The sequence below is a fragment of the Leptonotus elevatus genome, chromosome 1 (genome assembly GCF_054856555.1).
Source record: "Leptonotus elevatus isolate MCC_2025b chromosome 1, RoL_Lele_1.0, whole genome shotgun sequence".
NCBI lineage: Eukaryota > Metazoa > Chordata > Actinopteri > Syngnathiformes > Syngnathidae > Leptonotus > Leptonotus elevatus.
In genome coordinates, this window is record NC_141239.1 from 27137093 (window position 1) to 27152191 (window position 15099).

Here is a 15099-nt window from a genome sequence, read left to right on the forward strand (position 1 = left end):
ACAACCGCAGAGTCAGTCGTGCTAAAGACGGCCAAATACCCTTTATACCAGTGATTCTTAACCTGGGTTAAATCGAACCCCAGTGGTTCGGTGAGTCAGTCTCAGGGGATTGTTGGAGGTCAACACACACACCCCGACTCATATGACTCGTGATGATAAGCCTTGCTTGGCCATCATTGGCTGCAGGTGATCACACTAAATTGTTTAGCCTATGTGTGCTGCAGGGAATCTGGTGCACTCAGTAGTCGACTTTTGACTGCTGTGATGGTACGTCAAGTGATTTCTTTATTATTATTGTAATACCTTAATAAAAAAATTAAAAAGTACTGCAAGTCGGACAAATAATATTAATTCACATGCATAACCGAATGTATGGTGTTCCACAGGGTTCAATTCTGGGGCTACTGCTGTTTTCATTGTATCTGCTGGCCCTGGGTTCCATCTTAAAAAAACAGCGGTGGCTGTTTTAAGGTGCTCATCAAATTAAGCGTTGAGTTGAGTGATAAAAGTCAGTGACTAACTACATGATTTGCAATGCCAAGTTGAGCAATTATAGTCCAGCACAAGGTATCTAGTTTAAAGGAACACTTACTTAAACAGCATGGAGATGGGGAATATTAGAACACAACACTTTCTGAATTCTAGGTGAAGAGAGCCACATTCAAGAAAAAGGCTACTCTTTCTGTTCATTTCGTTCACCAGTAAACCCTACGCCTATGTCTGCAATTTGTTTTTGTTTAGTTTTTTTGCATGAATGGTTTGGTGAATGGGCATAGAAATCTTATGGGGTTCATTCAGTACGTCCAACAAGGTTAAGAAGAACCGGTGCTTTATATGTTGCAAAAGCAGTCATTTATCACCACGTTGCAAACCTTTGACCTGAGGTATGTCCTTCCAAGTTGCCAATATTTTGCCAAAGTCGCCGTGCCTCACCTGCACAGTACAACTTTACATAATAAAATTGGGCCCAAAGCTAAGGTAGCGAGGAGTAATTGATTTAGTAGGTATGTTTTATTGCTGCTCCAGCCTTCAACTGTCATTATGCACTTTTTAAAAAATAATTATACATCATAATTTATAGAAAACAATTTAGCAATTCCTCAAATTAGGGCTCACGAATCCCAGTTTCAGAACTGCAACACTAGAACAGAGGCTGCTATTTGAGGACATACAGTACTAGAGGGATCTTAGTCTTCTGGGTCGGTTTTACACCATCACATTAATGGTATAAGCAGTTGAGAAGGCAGCGTTGACTCATTCCTTGCTGGAACTGTCCAGCACAGATATACTCGGGGGGTACATTTTGGAGGGAAACCCGACCTCTTAACAGGACCTCAGACGCTACTTTTGCTCCATGACTCACAATGGATGATGTAGACGGGAGCGAATGAGGTGGGGAAAAAGTCTGTGGGCCGGAAGAGGCGACAGGGGACAGGTTGAAACACCGCAAAGGGTATGTGTGAGGACAAAAGTTTCCATCTGTGTGCAATGCATGTGTGCACTTGTACATATGTGTGTTTTCCTGCACAAGCCCGACTGTGGTTTGTAAAAAGGTGGCTAAGACGCGTTGGTGCGTTGGGGGAGGAGGGGATGGGATGGTTGCGGTTCACTCAGGCCTGCAGCTCTCCTGTGGAGAGTGACCTCATCGCTTGGCCCCTGGCATTGTGGCGGCAGCACAAAGCCACGCAGGGGACGCAGAGAAAAGGACTACACGTCAGTGATGGGGGAGGGCATGGATGCAAGCCTGGACGTAGAGTCCAAGAAGAGAGAAAGACGGATGCCGAGCGAGACTTGCAAAAAATTGTGAAAAAGAAGACCACCGGGCTCTTAAGAGGAACACACAAAGAGTCAGCGAGGGAATCCCGATGCAAACAACACACAACAGAAAACCTGCCAAATTGTTTATGCTCGTGAATGAGGTTGTTGCTGAGACTGCCACAAAATACAAATCATAGAGGCAGTCAAACATCCTCCACCTGAACACACAGACATTAAGCTCCTCTTAAATGATGGGAAATAACCATAAAGGCAACACGCGCGCGCGCGGGCGCACACACACGCACGGACATTTAGTTCCACTGCATCCTATGTGTGAATGACCAGACTAGACATTAGACAATCATTTTAAATGGATGATGTTCATATTATGTGCATGACACAATGACTGAAGTTGAAATTATGCATTATCTGTGTGTGGCAAAAACACCCCCTAGGGGCTGTTAAGTGGTAACAACACACTTGTTACAAACCCAGGCTGAGGTTTCTTTCAAGATTAGGGCTTCAAATTAGGGATTTAGAATGACATCAGGATTTCAAGACTGCGTTAGCGTTTCAAATCAAGGTTAGGGTTTCAAACCAGAATAGCGTTTCAAGCCTGGGTTATGGATTCAAATCAGGGTTTCAAGCCTGAGTTGGGCTTTTAAGTTTGTCTTGTGGTTTCAAATTATTGCTTCAAACCAAGGTTGGGGTTTCCAATTAGGGTTTCAAGCCACTGTCAGGGTTTTGAATAAGGGTTTAAAACCGGGTTAGGCTTTTCAAATCAAGATTAGGTTTTCAATTCTGGGTTAGGATTCAAAACACACTGAGGTTTTAAATTAAGCTTTCAACCCACGGTTCATGTTTAGAATTAGAGTGTCAAAATGAGATTAGGGTTTCAATATTAAGATTCAAGCCTGGATTACTTTTTGAAGATTGGGTTAGGATTTAGGGCTTCAAATTGGGGTGGGATTTCAAATTAGGATTTCAAACTAGGGTTTGGTATCAAATTAAGGTTCCAAATCACTGTTATGGTTCTAAATTAGAGTTTTAAGACAGGTTTAGAATTAGGGTTTAACAACGAGATTGGGGTTTCAAACAGTTTCAAGTTTGAGATAGGGTTTCAAATTAGGGCTTTGAAACAGGATTAGGGTTACAAATTAGGAATTCAGATGAGATTTGGGTTTCAAAACTAGATTAGGTTGTGAAAGTTTGGTTACGGCTTCGAATTGGGGTTTCAAGACAGGGATTTTTACTCTTTTTTAAAATTTATATATACAAATGGTTTGTTTTTTAGTCTGAGTTTTAAGAATATATTCTGCTTTTATTTCATGCTATGCATTTTAACATTTTGTTCTGTGACAACATCTGATGGTTTTACTGAACGACAATAAATCGGAGTCTGATCTGGCTAGGATTTCAAACAAAGGTTGGGGTTTCACAGTAGAGTTTCAAGCCTGTTTTAGGGTTTGAAGACATATTTAGACTAATCCTGTGGTGTATATTCAAAACTGGATTCAAACCTCATGTTACAAAAACATGAAACGTGGGCAAAAAGAAATCAGGCATCCTCAAATCAGAATGAGGCCTCATACAACGCCAATTTTTCAATACAAATACAGCTGCAGTGTAAACAGAGAGATTTGATGTACCCAATGTGAACCAGATGCCATTGAAATATGGCGATCAGTGACGCATGAACACACAGCTGCCCAAAACAACATTAATAATATAATGCTCACCTACGGTAAATCAAAACTACAAGAGAAGCACAGAGCATTATATGGTCCATGTATGGTACATTACAGGTGCACTGACCATGAAATAAGATTTTGACAGAAGTCAGTGAATGTTGAAAGGGGAAAGTGTCAGTCCAGGCCAAAAAAATACTATGTCACTTTGAAGCTCTTTCACATGCAGCCAGTCTTGAAAGATTTATACGAACTCTACTTTCATCGGCAAAATAATATTCCTAATAATATAATTGTGTGTACTGTTAAAGCTATATCATAGATGCTTCAATGACGTCATTGATTAACAGACTTTGACTATTTAACAAAAATAGTCGTTCACACCAAGTTTGAACACAATCTAGTCAGTTTATGTTTTTTTGGCCCAAATGCACTTGACAACTAACAAATGTTTTCCTGTACATTTTTTTTAAAAACATTTTATGTGTTGATATGTACATATCATTTTTACCCAAAAGTTAGGAAAATATAAGCTTTTTAAAATATCATGCCCACGTGTTGACATGACCGAGTGGTAAATTATCCAGACCAGAAAGAATGCAAGCTTCTAGATTGCGCAATTAGTTATAGAACCTGATCTCATTCGTGATGTGATAATGGGTTAGGCGTTCATTTGATATGGCTGCACAGCACTCCACCTCATTGTTGTTTTGTCCTTTCACGCCATCCCTTAAATAAACATCCGCAGTCACACCAGATAAGGCCGATCTTTCTTGGGATTTACCCCCCACTTTTGCTACTGTTTGTTTAGCCAAGTTTTCCATCACTTGATGATTTATTTATTGTTGTACCTCCTTCCAGCGCGCACACACGCGCGCGCGCGCACACACACACACACATGCACACACACTGTGACTGAGTGAGTACACTGAAGATGTTCCCTGTCTGTCAGCAGGGGCTAGTGGAGAAGGTGCAGAGGTCAGGCTTTAGGGGTTAGGGTTCAACTCATCGGTCACTTCATCAACTCATTACTCTGCTTGTTAATTAGAGGATTTAAGTGGATAGGATGAAGGAAGTGCCACCCCTTTTTTACAATTCCTTTCTCTGCTGCGGCTGTTGTGCTGAGCTGAAACAGTTTAAACCACACAATCGTCCTTGTTTCATTGAGTGTGTGTGGGGAAGGAAAACTAAATAGTTTCCGTACTGTTAGTTACTTAGTACTGGAAAGAAACAATTTGTGGTGTTGCCTCGAGAATATTTATGTAGTTATAAATGGAGGACAATTTCAGCACAATTTAAAGAGATGTGGTCTAGGAATACCGCAAATTGCAAATTTACTCTGTGGACTGGCGGTGGGAGGCATCTATTAGGGGCGATGCCTGGATTTGTACAAATGTGTTCTTTGAAATAATATTGAGCCATGTTACTGGTAGATTACATAACGTACCAAGTGAAACTGGAGTTTTAGAATTTGATTTGACTCATTAAGTGGCCGGAAGAAGAAACAGACCTGCAAGGTATTGTGAGTCCAATGGGTGTGCACTTTGCTGTTTGAAGTTACAATGAAATGCTTATCAAGCTCAAGAGATTTTAGACGGTTGAAATTGCATTGTTGCTATGGTTACTTTTGCCCAAGGATATTTTAGGATTTCCACTGAGTCAATTTACCAATGAACAGAGGTGGGTAGTAACGAGTTACATTTACTCCGTTACATTTACTTGAGTAACTTTTTGAGAGAAAAAATTACTTCTAAGAGTAGTTTTACCACACAATACTTTTTACTTTTACTTGAGTAGATGTGTGAAGAAGAAACGTGTCTCTTACATTGGGCTCACTGGAGTCGTTACCCGCCGACCCATTCATGTATTAGATTTACCGTATTTTCACGTAAGCGCTCCGCTTGACTGACTGTGTGGGAGCATTTCCGCGGACACATTGAGGCGCAATTCTCGGAATGTTCCGTCTCGCGCGATCTCGCAGTTCTGTAGGAGGTGCTCATGATGTTTACGGAAGACAGACGCCCGGAGTTGTTATTGCTTTAATAACATCTCCCTCCCCTCATCGGATGGGTTCGGCCATTTGGTGTTTGTGTGTGTGCGCGCGCTCATAACTCGTGTTATGGTGCGGACGGATGCCAGGGGCAATGCCCATTTCTCATACAACGATATGAAACGTGCATTGAACGGCGGCATATTGGCTCCATAACTGAATCGCTTTGTGCTGAAAAAGACTTACTACTACCTACTTCCTTGCCTCCGTGAGCGGGCGGGGGTCACATGACTAAAGGGAATGCGCAAAAAGTGTTTCTATTACACTTTTGCGAAATACTTCTATTTCGACACGTCTCCAGCTCAAAACCAGCTCATTAGAGCAAAAAAACTTTTTTGCGATATTTGAGTTTTTTCGAAAATCATGTGTCTCCATTACCATCTTGCTTATGCGCAAAACAGGGTTATGGAAACGTACCTTGTGACTAATGTGTGCAGTGCACTAAGAAGAGTTCTATGTGAAGCTTGGGTAAACCGACGCACGCTTGTTTGACTCGATGACGGGTAGAAGACAGCCCTTGTGCGCATGAGCCAACCTTGCAAAGCATTAAGGGTTATGTAGTTGATTACATTCAATAGCGATTTTTGTGCATCAGCTTTGTTGTAATAAAAAAATAGATGTTATATGAAATCAAATGAAACAACATAGAACTTACATTTCAACAATAAATAACAAAATGTATATAGTGCATGTAATATTAGCATTATTTCGTTGTGATATTATTTTTATTGGTTTTGTTCCAGGTTTATGACCTGTGGTCTTATGTTCAATAAACAAACAAAGACAAACACGAGCCATAACAATGTGTGTGCCTTTTCGGAGGGCTAAAATAAAAATATCCGAACACTTGGTCTAACGTGTCTCTTTGCACTGTTGTTCGAGCTCAAAAATGTTTTCATTTTTATTTTATTTTATGATTTGAAGATGTCAGCATTTCCACACAATTTTATGTTTTTGTCTGTCTGATGACATTGTTTTAAAAAAATAAATCAGACTGCATGTTCAAGCAGTTAGTACTTGAGTATTCATTTCAGTGAATGCTTTTTTACTTGTACTTGAGTGATGTTTTAAGACTACTTTTTACTTGAGTAATATTATTTTGAAGTAACGCTACTCTTACTCGAGTACAATTTTTGGCTACTCTACCTACCTCTGCCAATGAAAAACTACTTAATTCTAAAATATATGATTGTCTGTAAAATTCGATCAATTCTAACTGAGCTACTGAAAAAATAAGTGGCCTTACGCCATTACCGTCACGAAAATATTTTTTTTAGCTTAGCGATTTATATAGTGATGATTGTCATTCTTACATTTTATTTTTTTTTTAGAACAGAAACTGTGATTTTTAACAGATTTTAGCTTATGTCAAACCTCATTTTCCTGAAAGTGTATAAATAACATTCACTTATGAAATTCTGAAGATGCCCTGGCAGGCTGACAACCAAGCTAAAGCACCACTGAATCTCACTGAACCACACTTCCTGCCAGAGGTGAAGTCTGGTTTTATAACTGGTTGCGTATGGAGGACCAAAACTGCCTGAATAAATAAATAAATACGAGTGAAAATAAAATATATATATATATGAAAACAATCTTAATAAAAAAATTTATTAAAACAACAAAAACTAGACGTAAGTAAGTAAGTAAGGAAATAAATTAAAGTGAAAATGAATATGAATATATAATATACTAATTTATATTCTCTTTTACATTCAGTTTTATCATTTATTTATTTATTTTGGAAGTTTTGGTCCACCATATCTGCGGCCATTTTGGCGCAGGGAGTTGGCCCGATTGTTCCGAGTGCATAATGGACTGCCCCTCGCGTGTCAAAATTGGAACCAAGCTTTTATTTACACCAGTATACATCTGGAAATATGCCTGTGTTGCCTAATTTTCTCCTTAGAGCTGCACAAAGATAAGCAAGCAAGACATTCTATTCATGCTACAAGTGAGCAAGGGTTCAAAAAAAAAAAAAAAAAAAGATCCACTCGAATAGGACATTAGATAAGGAACGAAAAGGAATCCATGTTTCAACAAATAAAAAGTTGACCACATCCCCGACTCGATTGTACTATTTGCATGTTAAAAACGGAAGTGGTGCATATACAAGCAGGATAGAATCAGAGAACTTCACACTTGTCTCATCACAGTCTTCATTTGCAATGATTATTGTCAAAACAGCTGTTAGATAAGCTGAAACCAACACAGACAGAACAATCACGTAACTCCAAGATAATAGTTCCAGTCAGTGTGATAACTTGTGACAGGGCGGGATGTTAGCGGAGTAGGCTTAGCACCTGTTCCTGGCTTATATGGGGTGCTTGTGTGGGCATATGATAACGAGGTCATTACAGCAGCTAATCGTGGGCCCGTGGAGAGGGGAACCACCCAGCCCAGCAGCCTGCTGGGAGCAGCACTGGCCAGCCAAGGTCAGAAGATAGAAAAGAGAAGTACCATCAAAACTGTTACTCAAATGTATAGTTTAACCATGAATTCTTAACTGGTGTTTTTTTTTTTTTACTTTGTGGGCACATTATGTATATTATTATTATTATTATTATTAGGTACTATTATTTGGTTGACAACAGAGCTCAAATTGCAGTTAACTATAAACTGAGATAGTTACGTACGGCTTTTGCATTTAAGAAGACGCCCTCACTGACATGCACGGATTTCACTAACAACATGGTTGCGAACAGAGTAGCCAGGAGTCAATATTAGCGGTGGCCCAAAGGCCCGTGGCCACCACGTGACTATGTCGAGCCACTTCATGTTTACTAATGGTGGAAGAAGCCACCACTAACAACCTCTAAGGCCAACTTATTAAAAAGCCTGGATGCATTCTGGGAACCACAGTAACGTAACCACGTAACCATACGGTGCCATTCACGCCATGTTCATGGACGACTGGGCGTCAAAAAACAAAACAAAAATCAAGGATGCATGTTCTGTATTGATAGCAAACAATTTGGTGTCTCAAAAAAGTAAGTGAAGTGAAAACCGGGTGAGATATGAGCAACTGAGCAAGTTATGATTTCTTTCACTTAATAATCTCCCACCAAAACCAACATGCATGCCCAGTGCCAGATATATACAGGGCCGGTGTTGGTTATGGCATATCCACCACAATTTGGTCCACCCGAAAAAGCTTAACGTAGAAACCTGCTCAGCATGGGACAGTTTTACGCCCAATTCACTCTGACTGCAGAACCGACGCGGTGCGTTTTCCGTACGGCATCCGCACAGACTGCAATTCACACAGTCACCATTTCTGTGACTTCTACCATGGGTAAGTACGTTTTGTGTTTAAATTGTGTTATTTTGTCATGTTTAATTTAATCTGAGCTCGTTTTTTTGTCTTAAATGTCCGACTCATGTCATGCTATGTAGTTAGCTTGCGCCCCCCTATCAAAAAAAAAAAAAGCATTTGCAAACGGTTTGATTTTGAAATATACCGGATCTACCTTGATGCCGATGCTCGACTTCCTGTCCGGCTCGTGTCATTTCTTCAGCTTCATGAAATTCCGCATGCGGCGTCCGGAACCCTTGCGGAAACCTTCCGCAGCGCCGAATCCGTTCCGCACCGCATCCGCACCGCAGTTGGTGTGAATTGATACGCAGACTCGAATGCTTTCTATTTCTTGCGGCGGCCGCACGCGTCTGTTCCGCAGTCAGTGTGAATTGGGCGTTAAAGTCTGTACATTTTCTGCAGTAAATTGTTTTTGAACAAATATATACTTTTTACTTACTATATACTTTTTTTTATCTGGTTAATTGATAATTGAAGATGTATTTATTTTACGGGACAATCATAAGATTAATTGATTATTAAAATAATCGTTAGTTGCAGCTCTAAAATAAATTGAAAAATGTGCAGCTAATCCATATGATCGGGATCAGCAGTAATCAGCAGATCTCGCTCATAGATATTCAGAATGGGCAGGATAAAACCCTAATCGGAGCGCCCCTAAAATGTGAGTAATATGGTTATAGGCTTAGGTTAACTGCTAATCTCCTATCCTTATCAGCCTGTTACTGCTCAACTTCTTTCACATCTTCTTTATGATGGTGTAATATACTAAATGGGCCACCAGTCGGGTGGCACACGAGACAAATTCTTGCCTTCATTATATTGTTTCTATAAGTTTAGCTCTAGGAGGAGAGGAGGACTTGAGCTTAAAGTTCGGGAAACCCTGCCCTACATAATGACTGATAAACAACCCTGCCAGCTATTTGCAGGAAGAAAATGGGGAGAAAGTGAGAAAGAGTGAGTGGAAGAGAGAGTACAGTCAGTCTCCATCTGTTAACATGCGTCAGGCCTCAACAGCTCTGGCACAACTTCAGTAGCCAGAGAAGTTCACACATCATCAGTGGCAACCACAGAAGGAATCAGTGAGCAAAAACTTCCTGTTTTAAGGCAAACTTAACTTTGCGTCTCTCTTCTTCGTCAATGATAAAATAATGCGTATAATTAGTTTATTTCTTCCAGACACAATGCAGCAATCCCTTGCGGTTTGAGGAGGATAGGGTCTGAGCCCTGCCCCAAATAAAAACAGTGAGCAATTGATGCCCCTCTTAATAAATAAGGGCTGAACGAATTTGAAAAACAATGTAATTATGATCCACCCCCCAAATATTGTAAATTAATTGCAATTTAATATAAGACTAATGACGGCTGGGCAATAAATCAAATTAATTCTATACATCGTCATTTAAAAAATCGAATCGTTGAAAATTTGCTAAATCGTGAAATCGAGTTTTGTCTTCTGGATTATTAAAATATGCTGTTCTTATGTTCTGTTACATCCAAATGTTTTTGTGAGTTTTAATTTTGCCCAATGCTGGATGGATGGTTTACAAGACATGTAGCTACCAACTACTTATTTGTGGCATTTAAGTACAAACTATGAAGGTTAAGTTTATGTTAAAACTAATTTAGAATCAGTATACATTTTTGTTGTCTGAACATTTTGCACAGGAATCCTTTAAATAAATGTTTCTTGGGTTTATTCGATTAAAATCGATTAAAACCGTAATCATCCTGAATGACTGCAAAAATCGAGATTTTATTTTTGGGCCATATCGCCCAGACTAATGCATATTTTTTTAACAAACTCTAAGAATAAATGAATCTGTATTACAGTAAACAATATTAGGCTTAAACTAAAGCCAAGGTAAAAGAATCGTGAATCAATATGAAAGACAGTTTATCTACTTGTAGAGTTACAACAACAAATTCACAAAATTCTGTACAATTGACAAAATTCTATAAGAGGTTGTTTTTTCTTTTTCCAAATTACAGCCTTTGAAGTGTGAAAATTGCTTTCTATTATGTAGATTTGAATTCAATTAATTTTCAGGCCTAATTGATCTTAATTGATCTGTTTGTTGCGACAACCTACCTTTCATTCACACTTGTACAGCACGTGGGTGACACCATAACATGGCAAAACCAGCCACCTGCCACTATCTGTAAAAGTCAGGAAGAACTGACGAGAGTGATGGCGACTGTAAATGTCATAAGCAAACTTGCCACCAAGTCCTTGAAAGACTACTCGCTGCATTTTCGCCCACAAATTCCACAACAATTAAACTCTTGTGCAGTGGTTGATGGTAGCTGTGATTAGCGTGACAGCAAACATGACAGCCGGTCGAATGAAATCTGCATCAGTTGATTAACTTGTGACAACGCCATTACATATCTCGCCATCCTTATTAAGTCCTGGATGCTTTATGATGGTTTCCACGGCTGCATAACTCTAATCAGCGACATCAGCCACCTAAATGTTTTTTTTTTCCCCAGACTGTCCCGATATATCACATGTTACACTCCTTACTGACGTGCAATCAGAGGCCTGCTTGCCTGTGCCAAAGGAGAGCCATAAATTGCTAGCTGATGAAAGACTGGAAAGATTGTGCTTTGAGTTTTGTCCGTGGAGGATTTATTCAACAGGATAGCGTCGGTGTTTCCCTCTCTGAGGGGCGTAATGGATTATCCCCGTCAATGAAACACTATTCCGGCTGGTAGTCTTGCCCACCAGCCACTTTTAGACTCCCCCCACCCCAGCACCGCTTCCCTTGTGAAAGTCAGAAGCAAACTGAATATCTGGGAAAGATGGAGAGATGGTGTGGGGGGTGTACAAGAAAACTGAATAGCAGGAAACTGGATTAAAACCGGAGGAATGAATGAATGCAAAAGTATGAAGAGCTGTGTACCGCCACCCAACAGGTTGCCATCACAACCAACAACACAACACAGTATAATACAGATACATAAAGCTGCGTCTTCCCCACCTCCTCAACCACATCTGTCCATGTCTAATCCGAGACCCCCGAGACCCCCGCACGTGTTGTGTGACAGCAGAACTGATTCCCTATTGCAGGCAACACTGGCACACAGAGGCCACGAGGGAAAAACACTTGTTGCCTTGAGATACAACTTACATACCTTCTTTGAGCACGTTTGTAACTCAAAATACTCACATCTCAAATAACCTTTTCTTGTAGAAATGAATGGAAATTCCAGTAATCAGTACCAGTATCAAATAAACTGAAAATGTTTGAATATGGTTTAATGGGGAACATAGCACTCTATATTACTGTAGCTTATAAAAAAAACCCATAGCAATACAATAATCAAATGGAATGTAAAAATGTCAACAATTCGCACGTTATCATAAAGTTATTGCAGGTGTGTGGTGTGTGTGACTTGGCCACCGGGGTGCAGCACAATACAGTCATGCAGACACAGAAGACTTTCGAAACTACTTTAAGTGACTGAGTAAGCTGCAGCAAAAAAATATATATAGTTGTTCGCAGAGAATAACAAATATATGACTGTGAGCATTGTTATATTGTCTGTCTACATGTGTTGATGCACCACTTCTGGCCAACTATCCATAGGAGTTGCAAACAACAGCTTGAAGCCTTTTTTTTTTTTAAAGGAATTGTTTACTATCTATCTGTTAAACAGCTGCTCATTGTGTACTGAGCTGAGTTACCACCATACAGCACTTTTATTTCAAAGTTTTGTAAAAATAAATACATACATAAATACATTAACTCTTTGACTGCCAAGCATTTTCAGAAAAGAGGATGTGTGGGTGCCAGCTGATTTAAGCATTTTGACTGATCTTTCAAGGTCCACAGAAAATGTTGTGTTTGGACTATGGAAACACAGATAATACCAAATGAAAGATTGAACTTTCATCAGAAAAAATAGTTAGTTTCTACCTTATTCCGTTCTTCAGTAATCAACAATAGAAAATAGGTTAGTTTCACCCAAATGCTCTGTTTTGGACCAAAATACGGAGAAATCAAGCTTTTTGTGAAACGATATTATTTCATGCACTCTAGTGAATTTGACACCTTTTTTTTTCTAAACAGTGCTTTACTTCTGTTTTTTGATAGCAAAATACGTTTATTTACATTCAACAGTGTAACAATTTGACAAAACAATTTGGCAAACGATTTACAAATGTGTGCAACTGTGGTACTATTTACAATTGTGTGGATGTTTCAACTACACAGTTTTTCTTTTTGTGAGGTATATTGTGTAAAACTCCCCTGCGTGCAAGGGGACGCAGCAGGATTTGCACCACAGATTAGTTTCACTGCGATTGCCCCTTCGCGTGCACTTTCTTGCAGGCCTTTTTTTCCGGGGAGTAGCAGGTATATACTGCAGTGTGTGTTTGGCCATGTTGCCATCAAGTCTACTCTCAGGATCATGATACGGTGACCTGGTGTTACGTCTGGCTTCCTCATGTCCTTCGGTTCCTATACCGGTTGGTAAGAGATGTTCTGATCCATCTTATCCACTCCATTCATGGTTGCATCGTAGTCCAGAACCAGTGTCTTCTCCATGATCAGACTGTACCCACTCCTCCGATGAATATGCATTGGACTCGGGGTACTCTTCATCGTCCGCCTGTGCAGAAGTGCTCGTTTTCATCGTTAGCATCGCTAGCCGGTGAGGCTTTACGACGTGATCGAAGCCGCCGCGTCAACGCTTCCAACTTCGGCGTCAACCTCGGAGTCATCATCATCACCATCAATGTGCTCTTTAGCATTGGTCGATGCTTTTTGACTTTGAAAAAAATGCTCAAGCGTGAGCTGCTTGCAACCGGTAGCCATTTTCGCATCTTCAGCCATTCTCCCCTCAACACTCTAGCTCCGCCTCACGTCTTCTACTGACGCCTACCCGATCTTGTCCAAAGAGAGTCATTGCTGCCATCTAGTGCCCAAAAATAGGCATTATACTAACTCGACCTGCTTGATACTTTCAGCACAGCTTGCCAAGGCTTTCCTCCACCCGTTTCAAAAAAACAAAAACAAAAAACATAGTGAAAGTCTTTTAACGTCTTTGGCGGCACTCATTTGGATTTTACTAAACGTTATTTAACGTTTTTGGCGGTCAAAGAGTTAATTAATTAATCAATTAATTAATTAATTAACATCGGCTGAACGACTTCAAAGTACAATTACGGCACACATTTGACCTACCTTACCTTTTTTTTTTTTATGTATCCTCACTCAACTCAGCTTGTTTTAAGGTGCCCAGGACCTTTTCTACTGCTGGGTCAACAAGTACGGCCTCAGTTATGGTGACCATCAGGGGCGGAGCTAAGAGTCCGTGATGAAGCAAGTGACTACTTGTGTGCAAGAGGCATTGATTGTATTTTTACTCTTGGAGACAGTACTTCATCACAAACAGCCAAATTACTTGTATTAACAGCCGTGACCCATTTTATCTGCCGTTTTTGCCTTTGGCCTTTTTTTAAAGCACAACCTTAACAGTATCCTTAACTTGATTTCATGGAATACTGTCCTCACTCACAAAAGAGAAATAGCTGAACTGGTTAAATTAATATTACCGGAGTAGCCTGAAATGCAGTAAAGCTCATTGATAGTCACAGATGTACTCATTTGAGGATCATTGAAGGTATACCTTTTAGACTTGCAATTAGGGATGGGAATTTATACGATTTTTACGATTTCTATTCCGCATCGATTCGCATCCACAATTTAATGCTTAGTTGTATCTATAAACAAGAGACATGTTTAAAAGTGACATGGCCTTACAAACCCAACAGTGAAGTTTTAAGAGGTCCACATTTGAGGACTACTCAATGGGGTGCCATGGGGTTCCCAGAAAAAAAAAAAGAAAGAAAGAAAAAATATTTGAAAATAAAGATAACTATTTCTTTTTATCATCTTCTGTAGAAATTAACACAAAATCCAAAATTAGATTATTTTGTGACAGTAATGTTCAACTACAGTAACATTTCTACACTCATGAATTGATCACTCAAAAACTGTCAGTCAGAATGTGTGGAAGTAGCAAGTGTTGCTTTTAAGTCATGGTTCGTTCTGTACGTCTTTGCACGTTTTACAACCTTGAATGAACCCTGATGGTAAAAAAACAACACTCGCAGGCAGCGGCGTTACCCTTCGCAAGCCGGTGTGACGTGTGAGACACCGGCGCCGTTTAGTGAGATACTTTAACTTAACAGTTATTAACGGCAAGTTTCACATGAAGGCAAACTGGCGCTAATATACAGTAGTTACTAAGAGTACCTGGAGTGTTGAACTTGATAG

The 15099-nt window shown here is 39.8% G+C and overlaps 1 protein-coding gene across 4 annotated transcripts in view; it reads right to left on the reverse strand.

Annotated features, from left to right (window-relative positions):
• prkar1b (protein kinase, cAMP-dependent, regulatory, type I, beta) overlaps positions 1 to 15099 on the reverse strand; it is a 78085-nt gene that overhangs the window by 35592 nt on the left and 27394 nt on the right. The window lies entirely within an intron of this gene.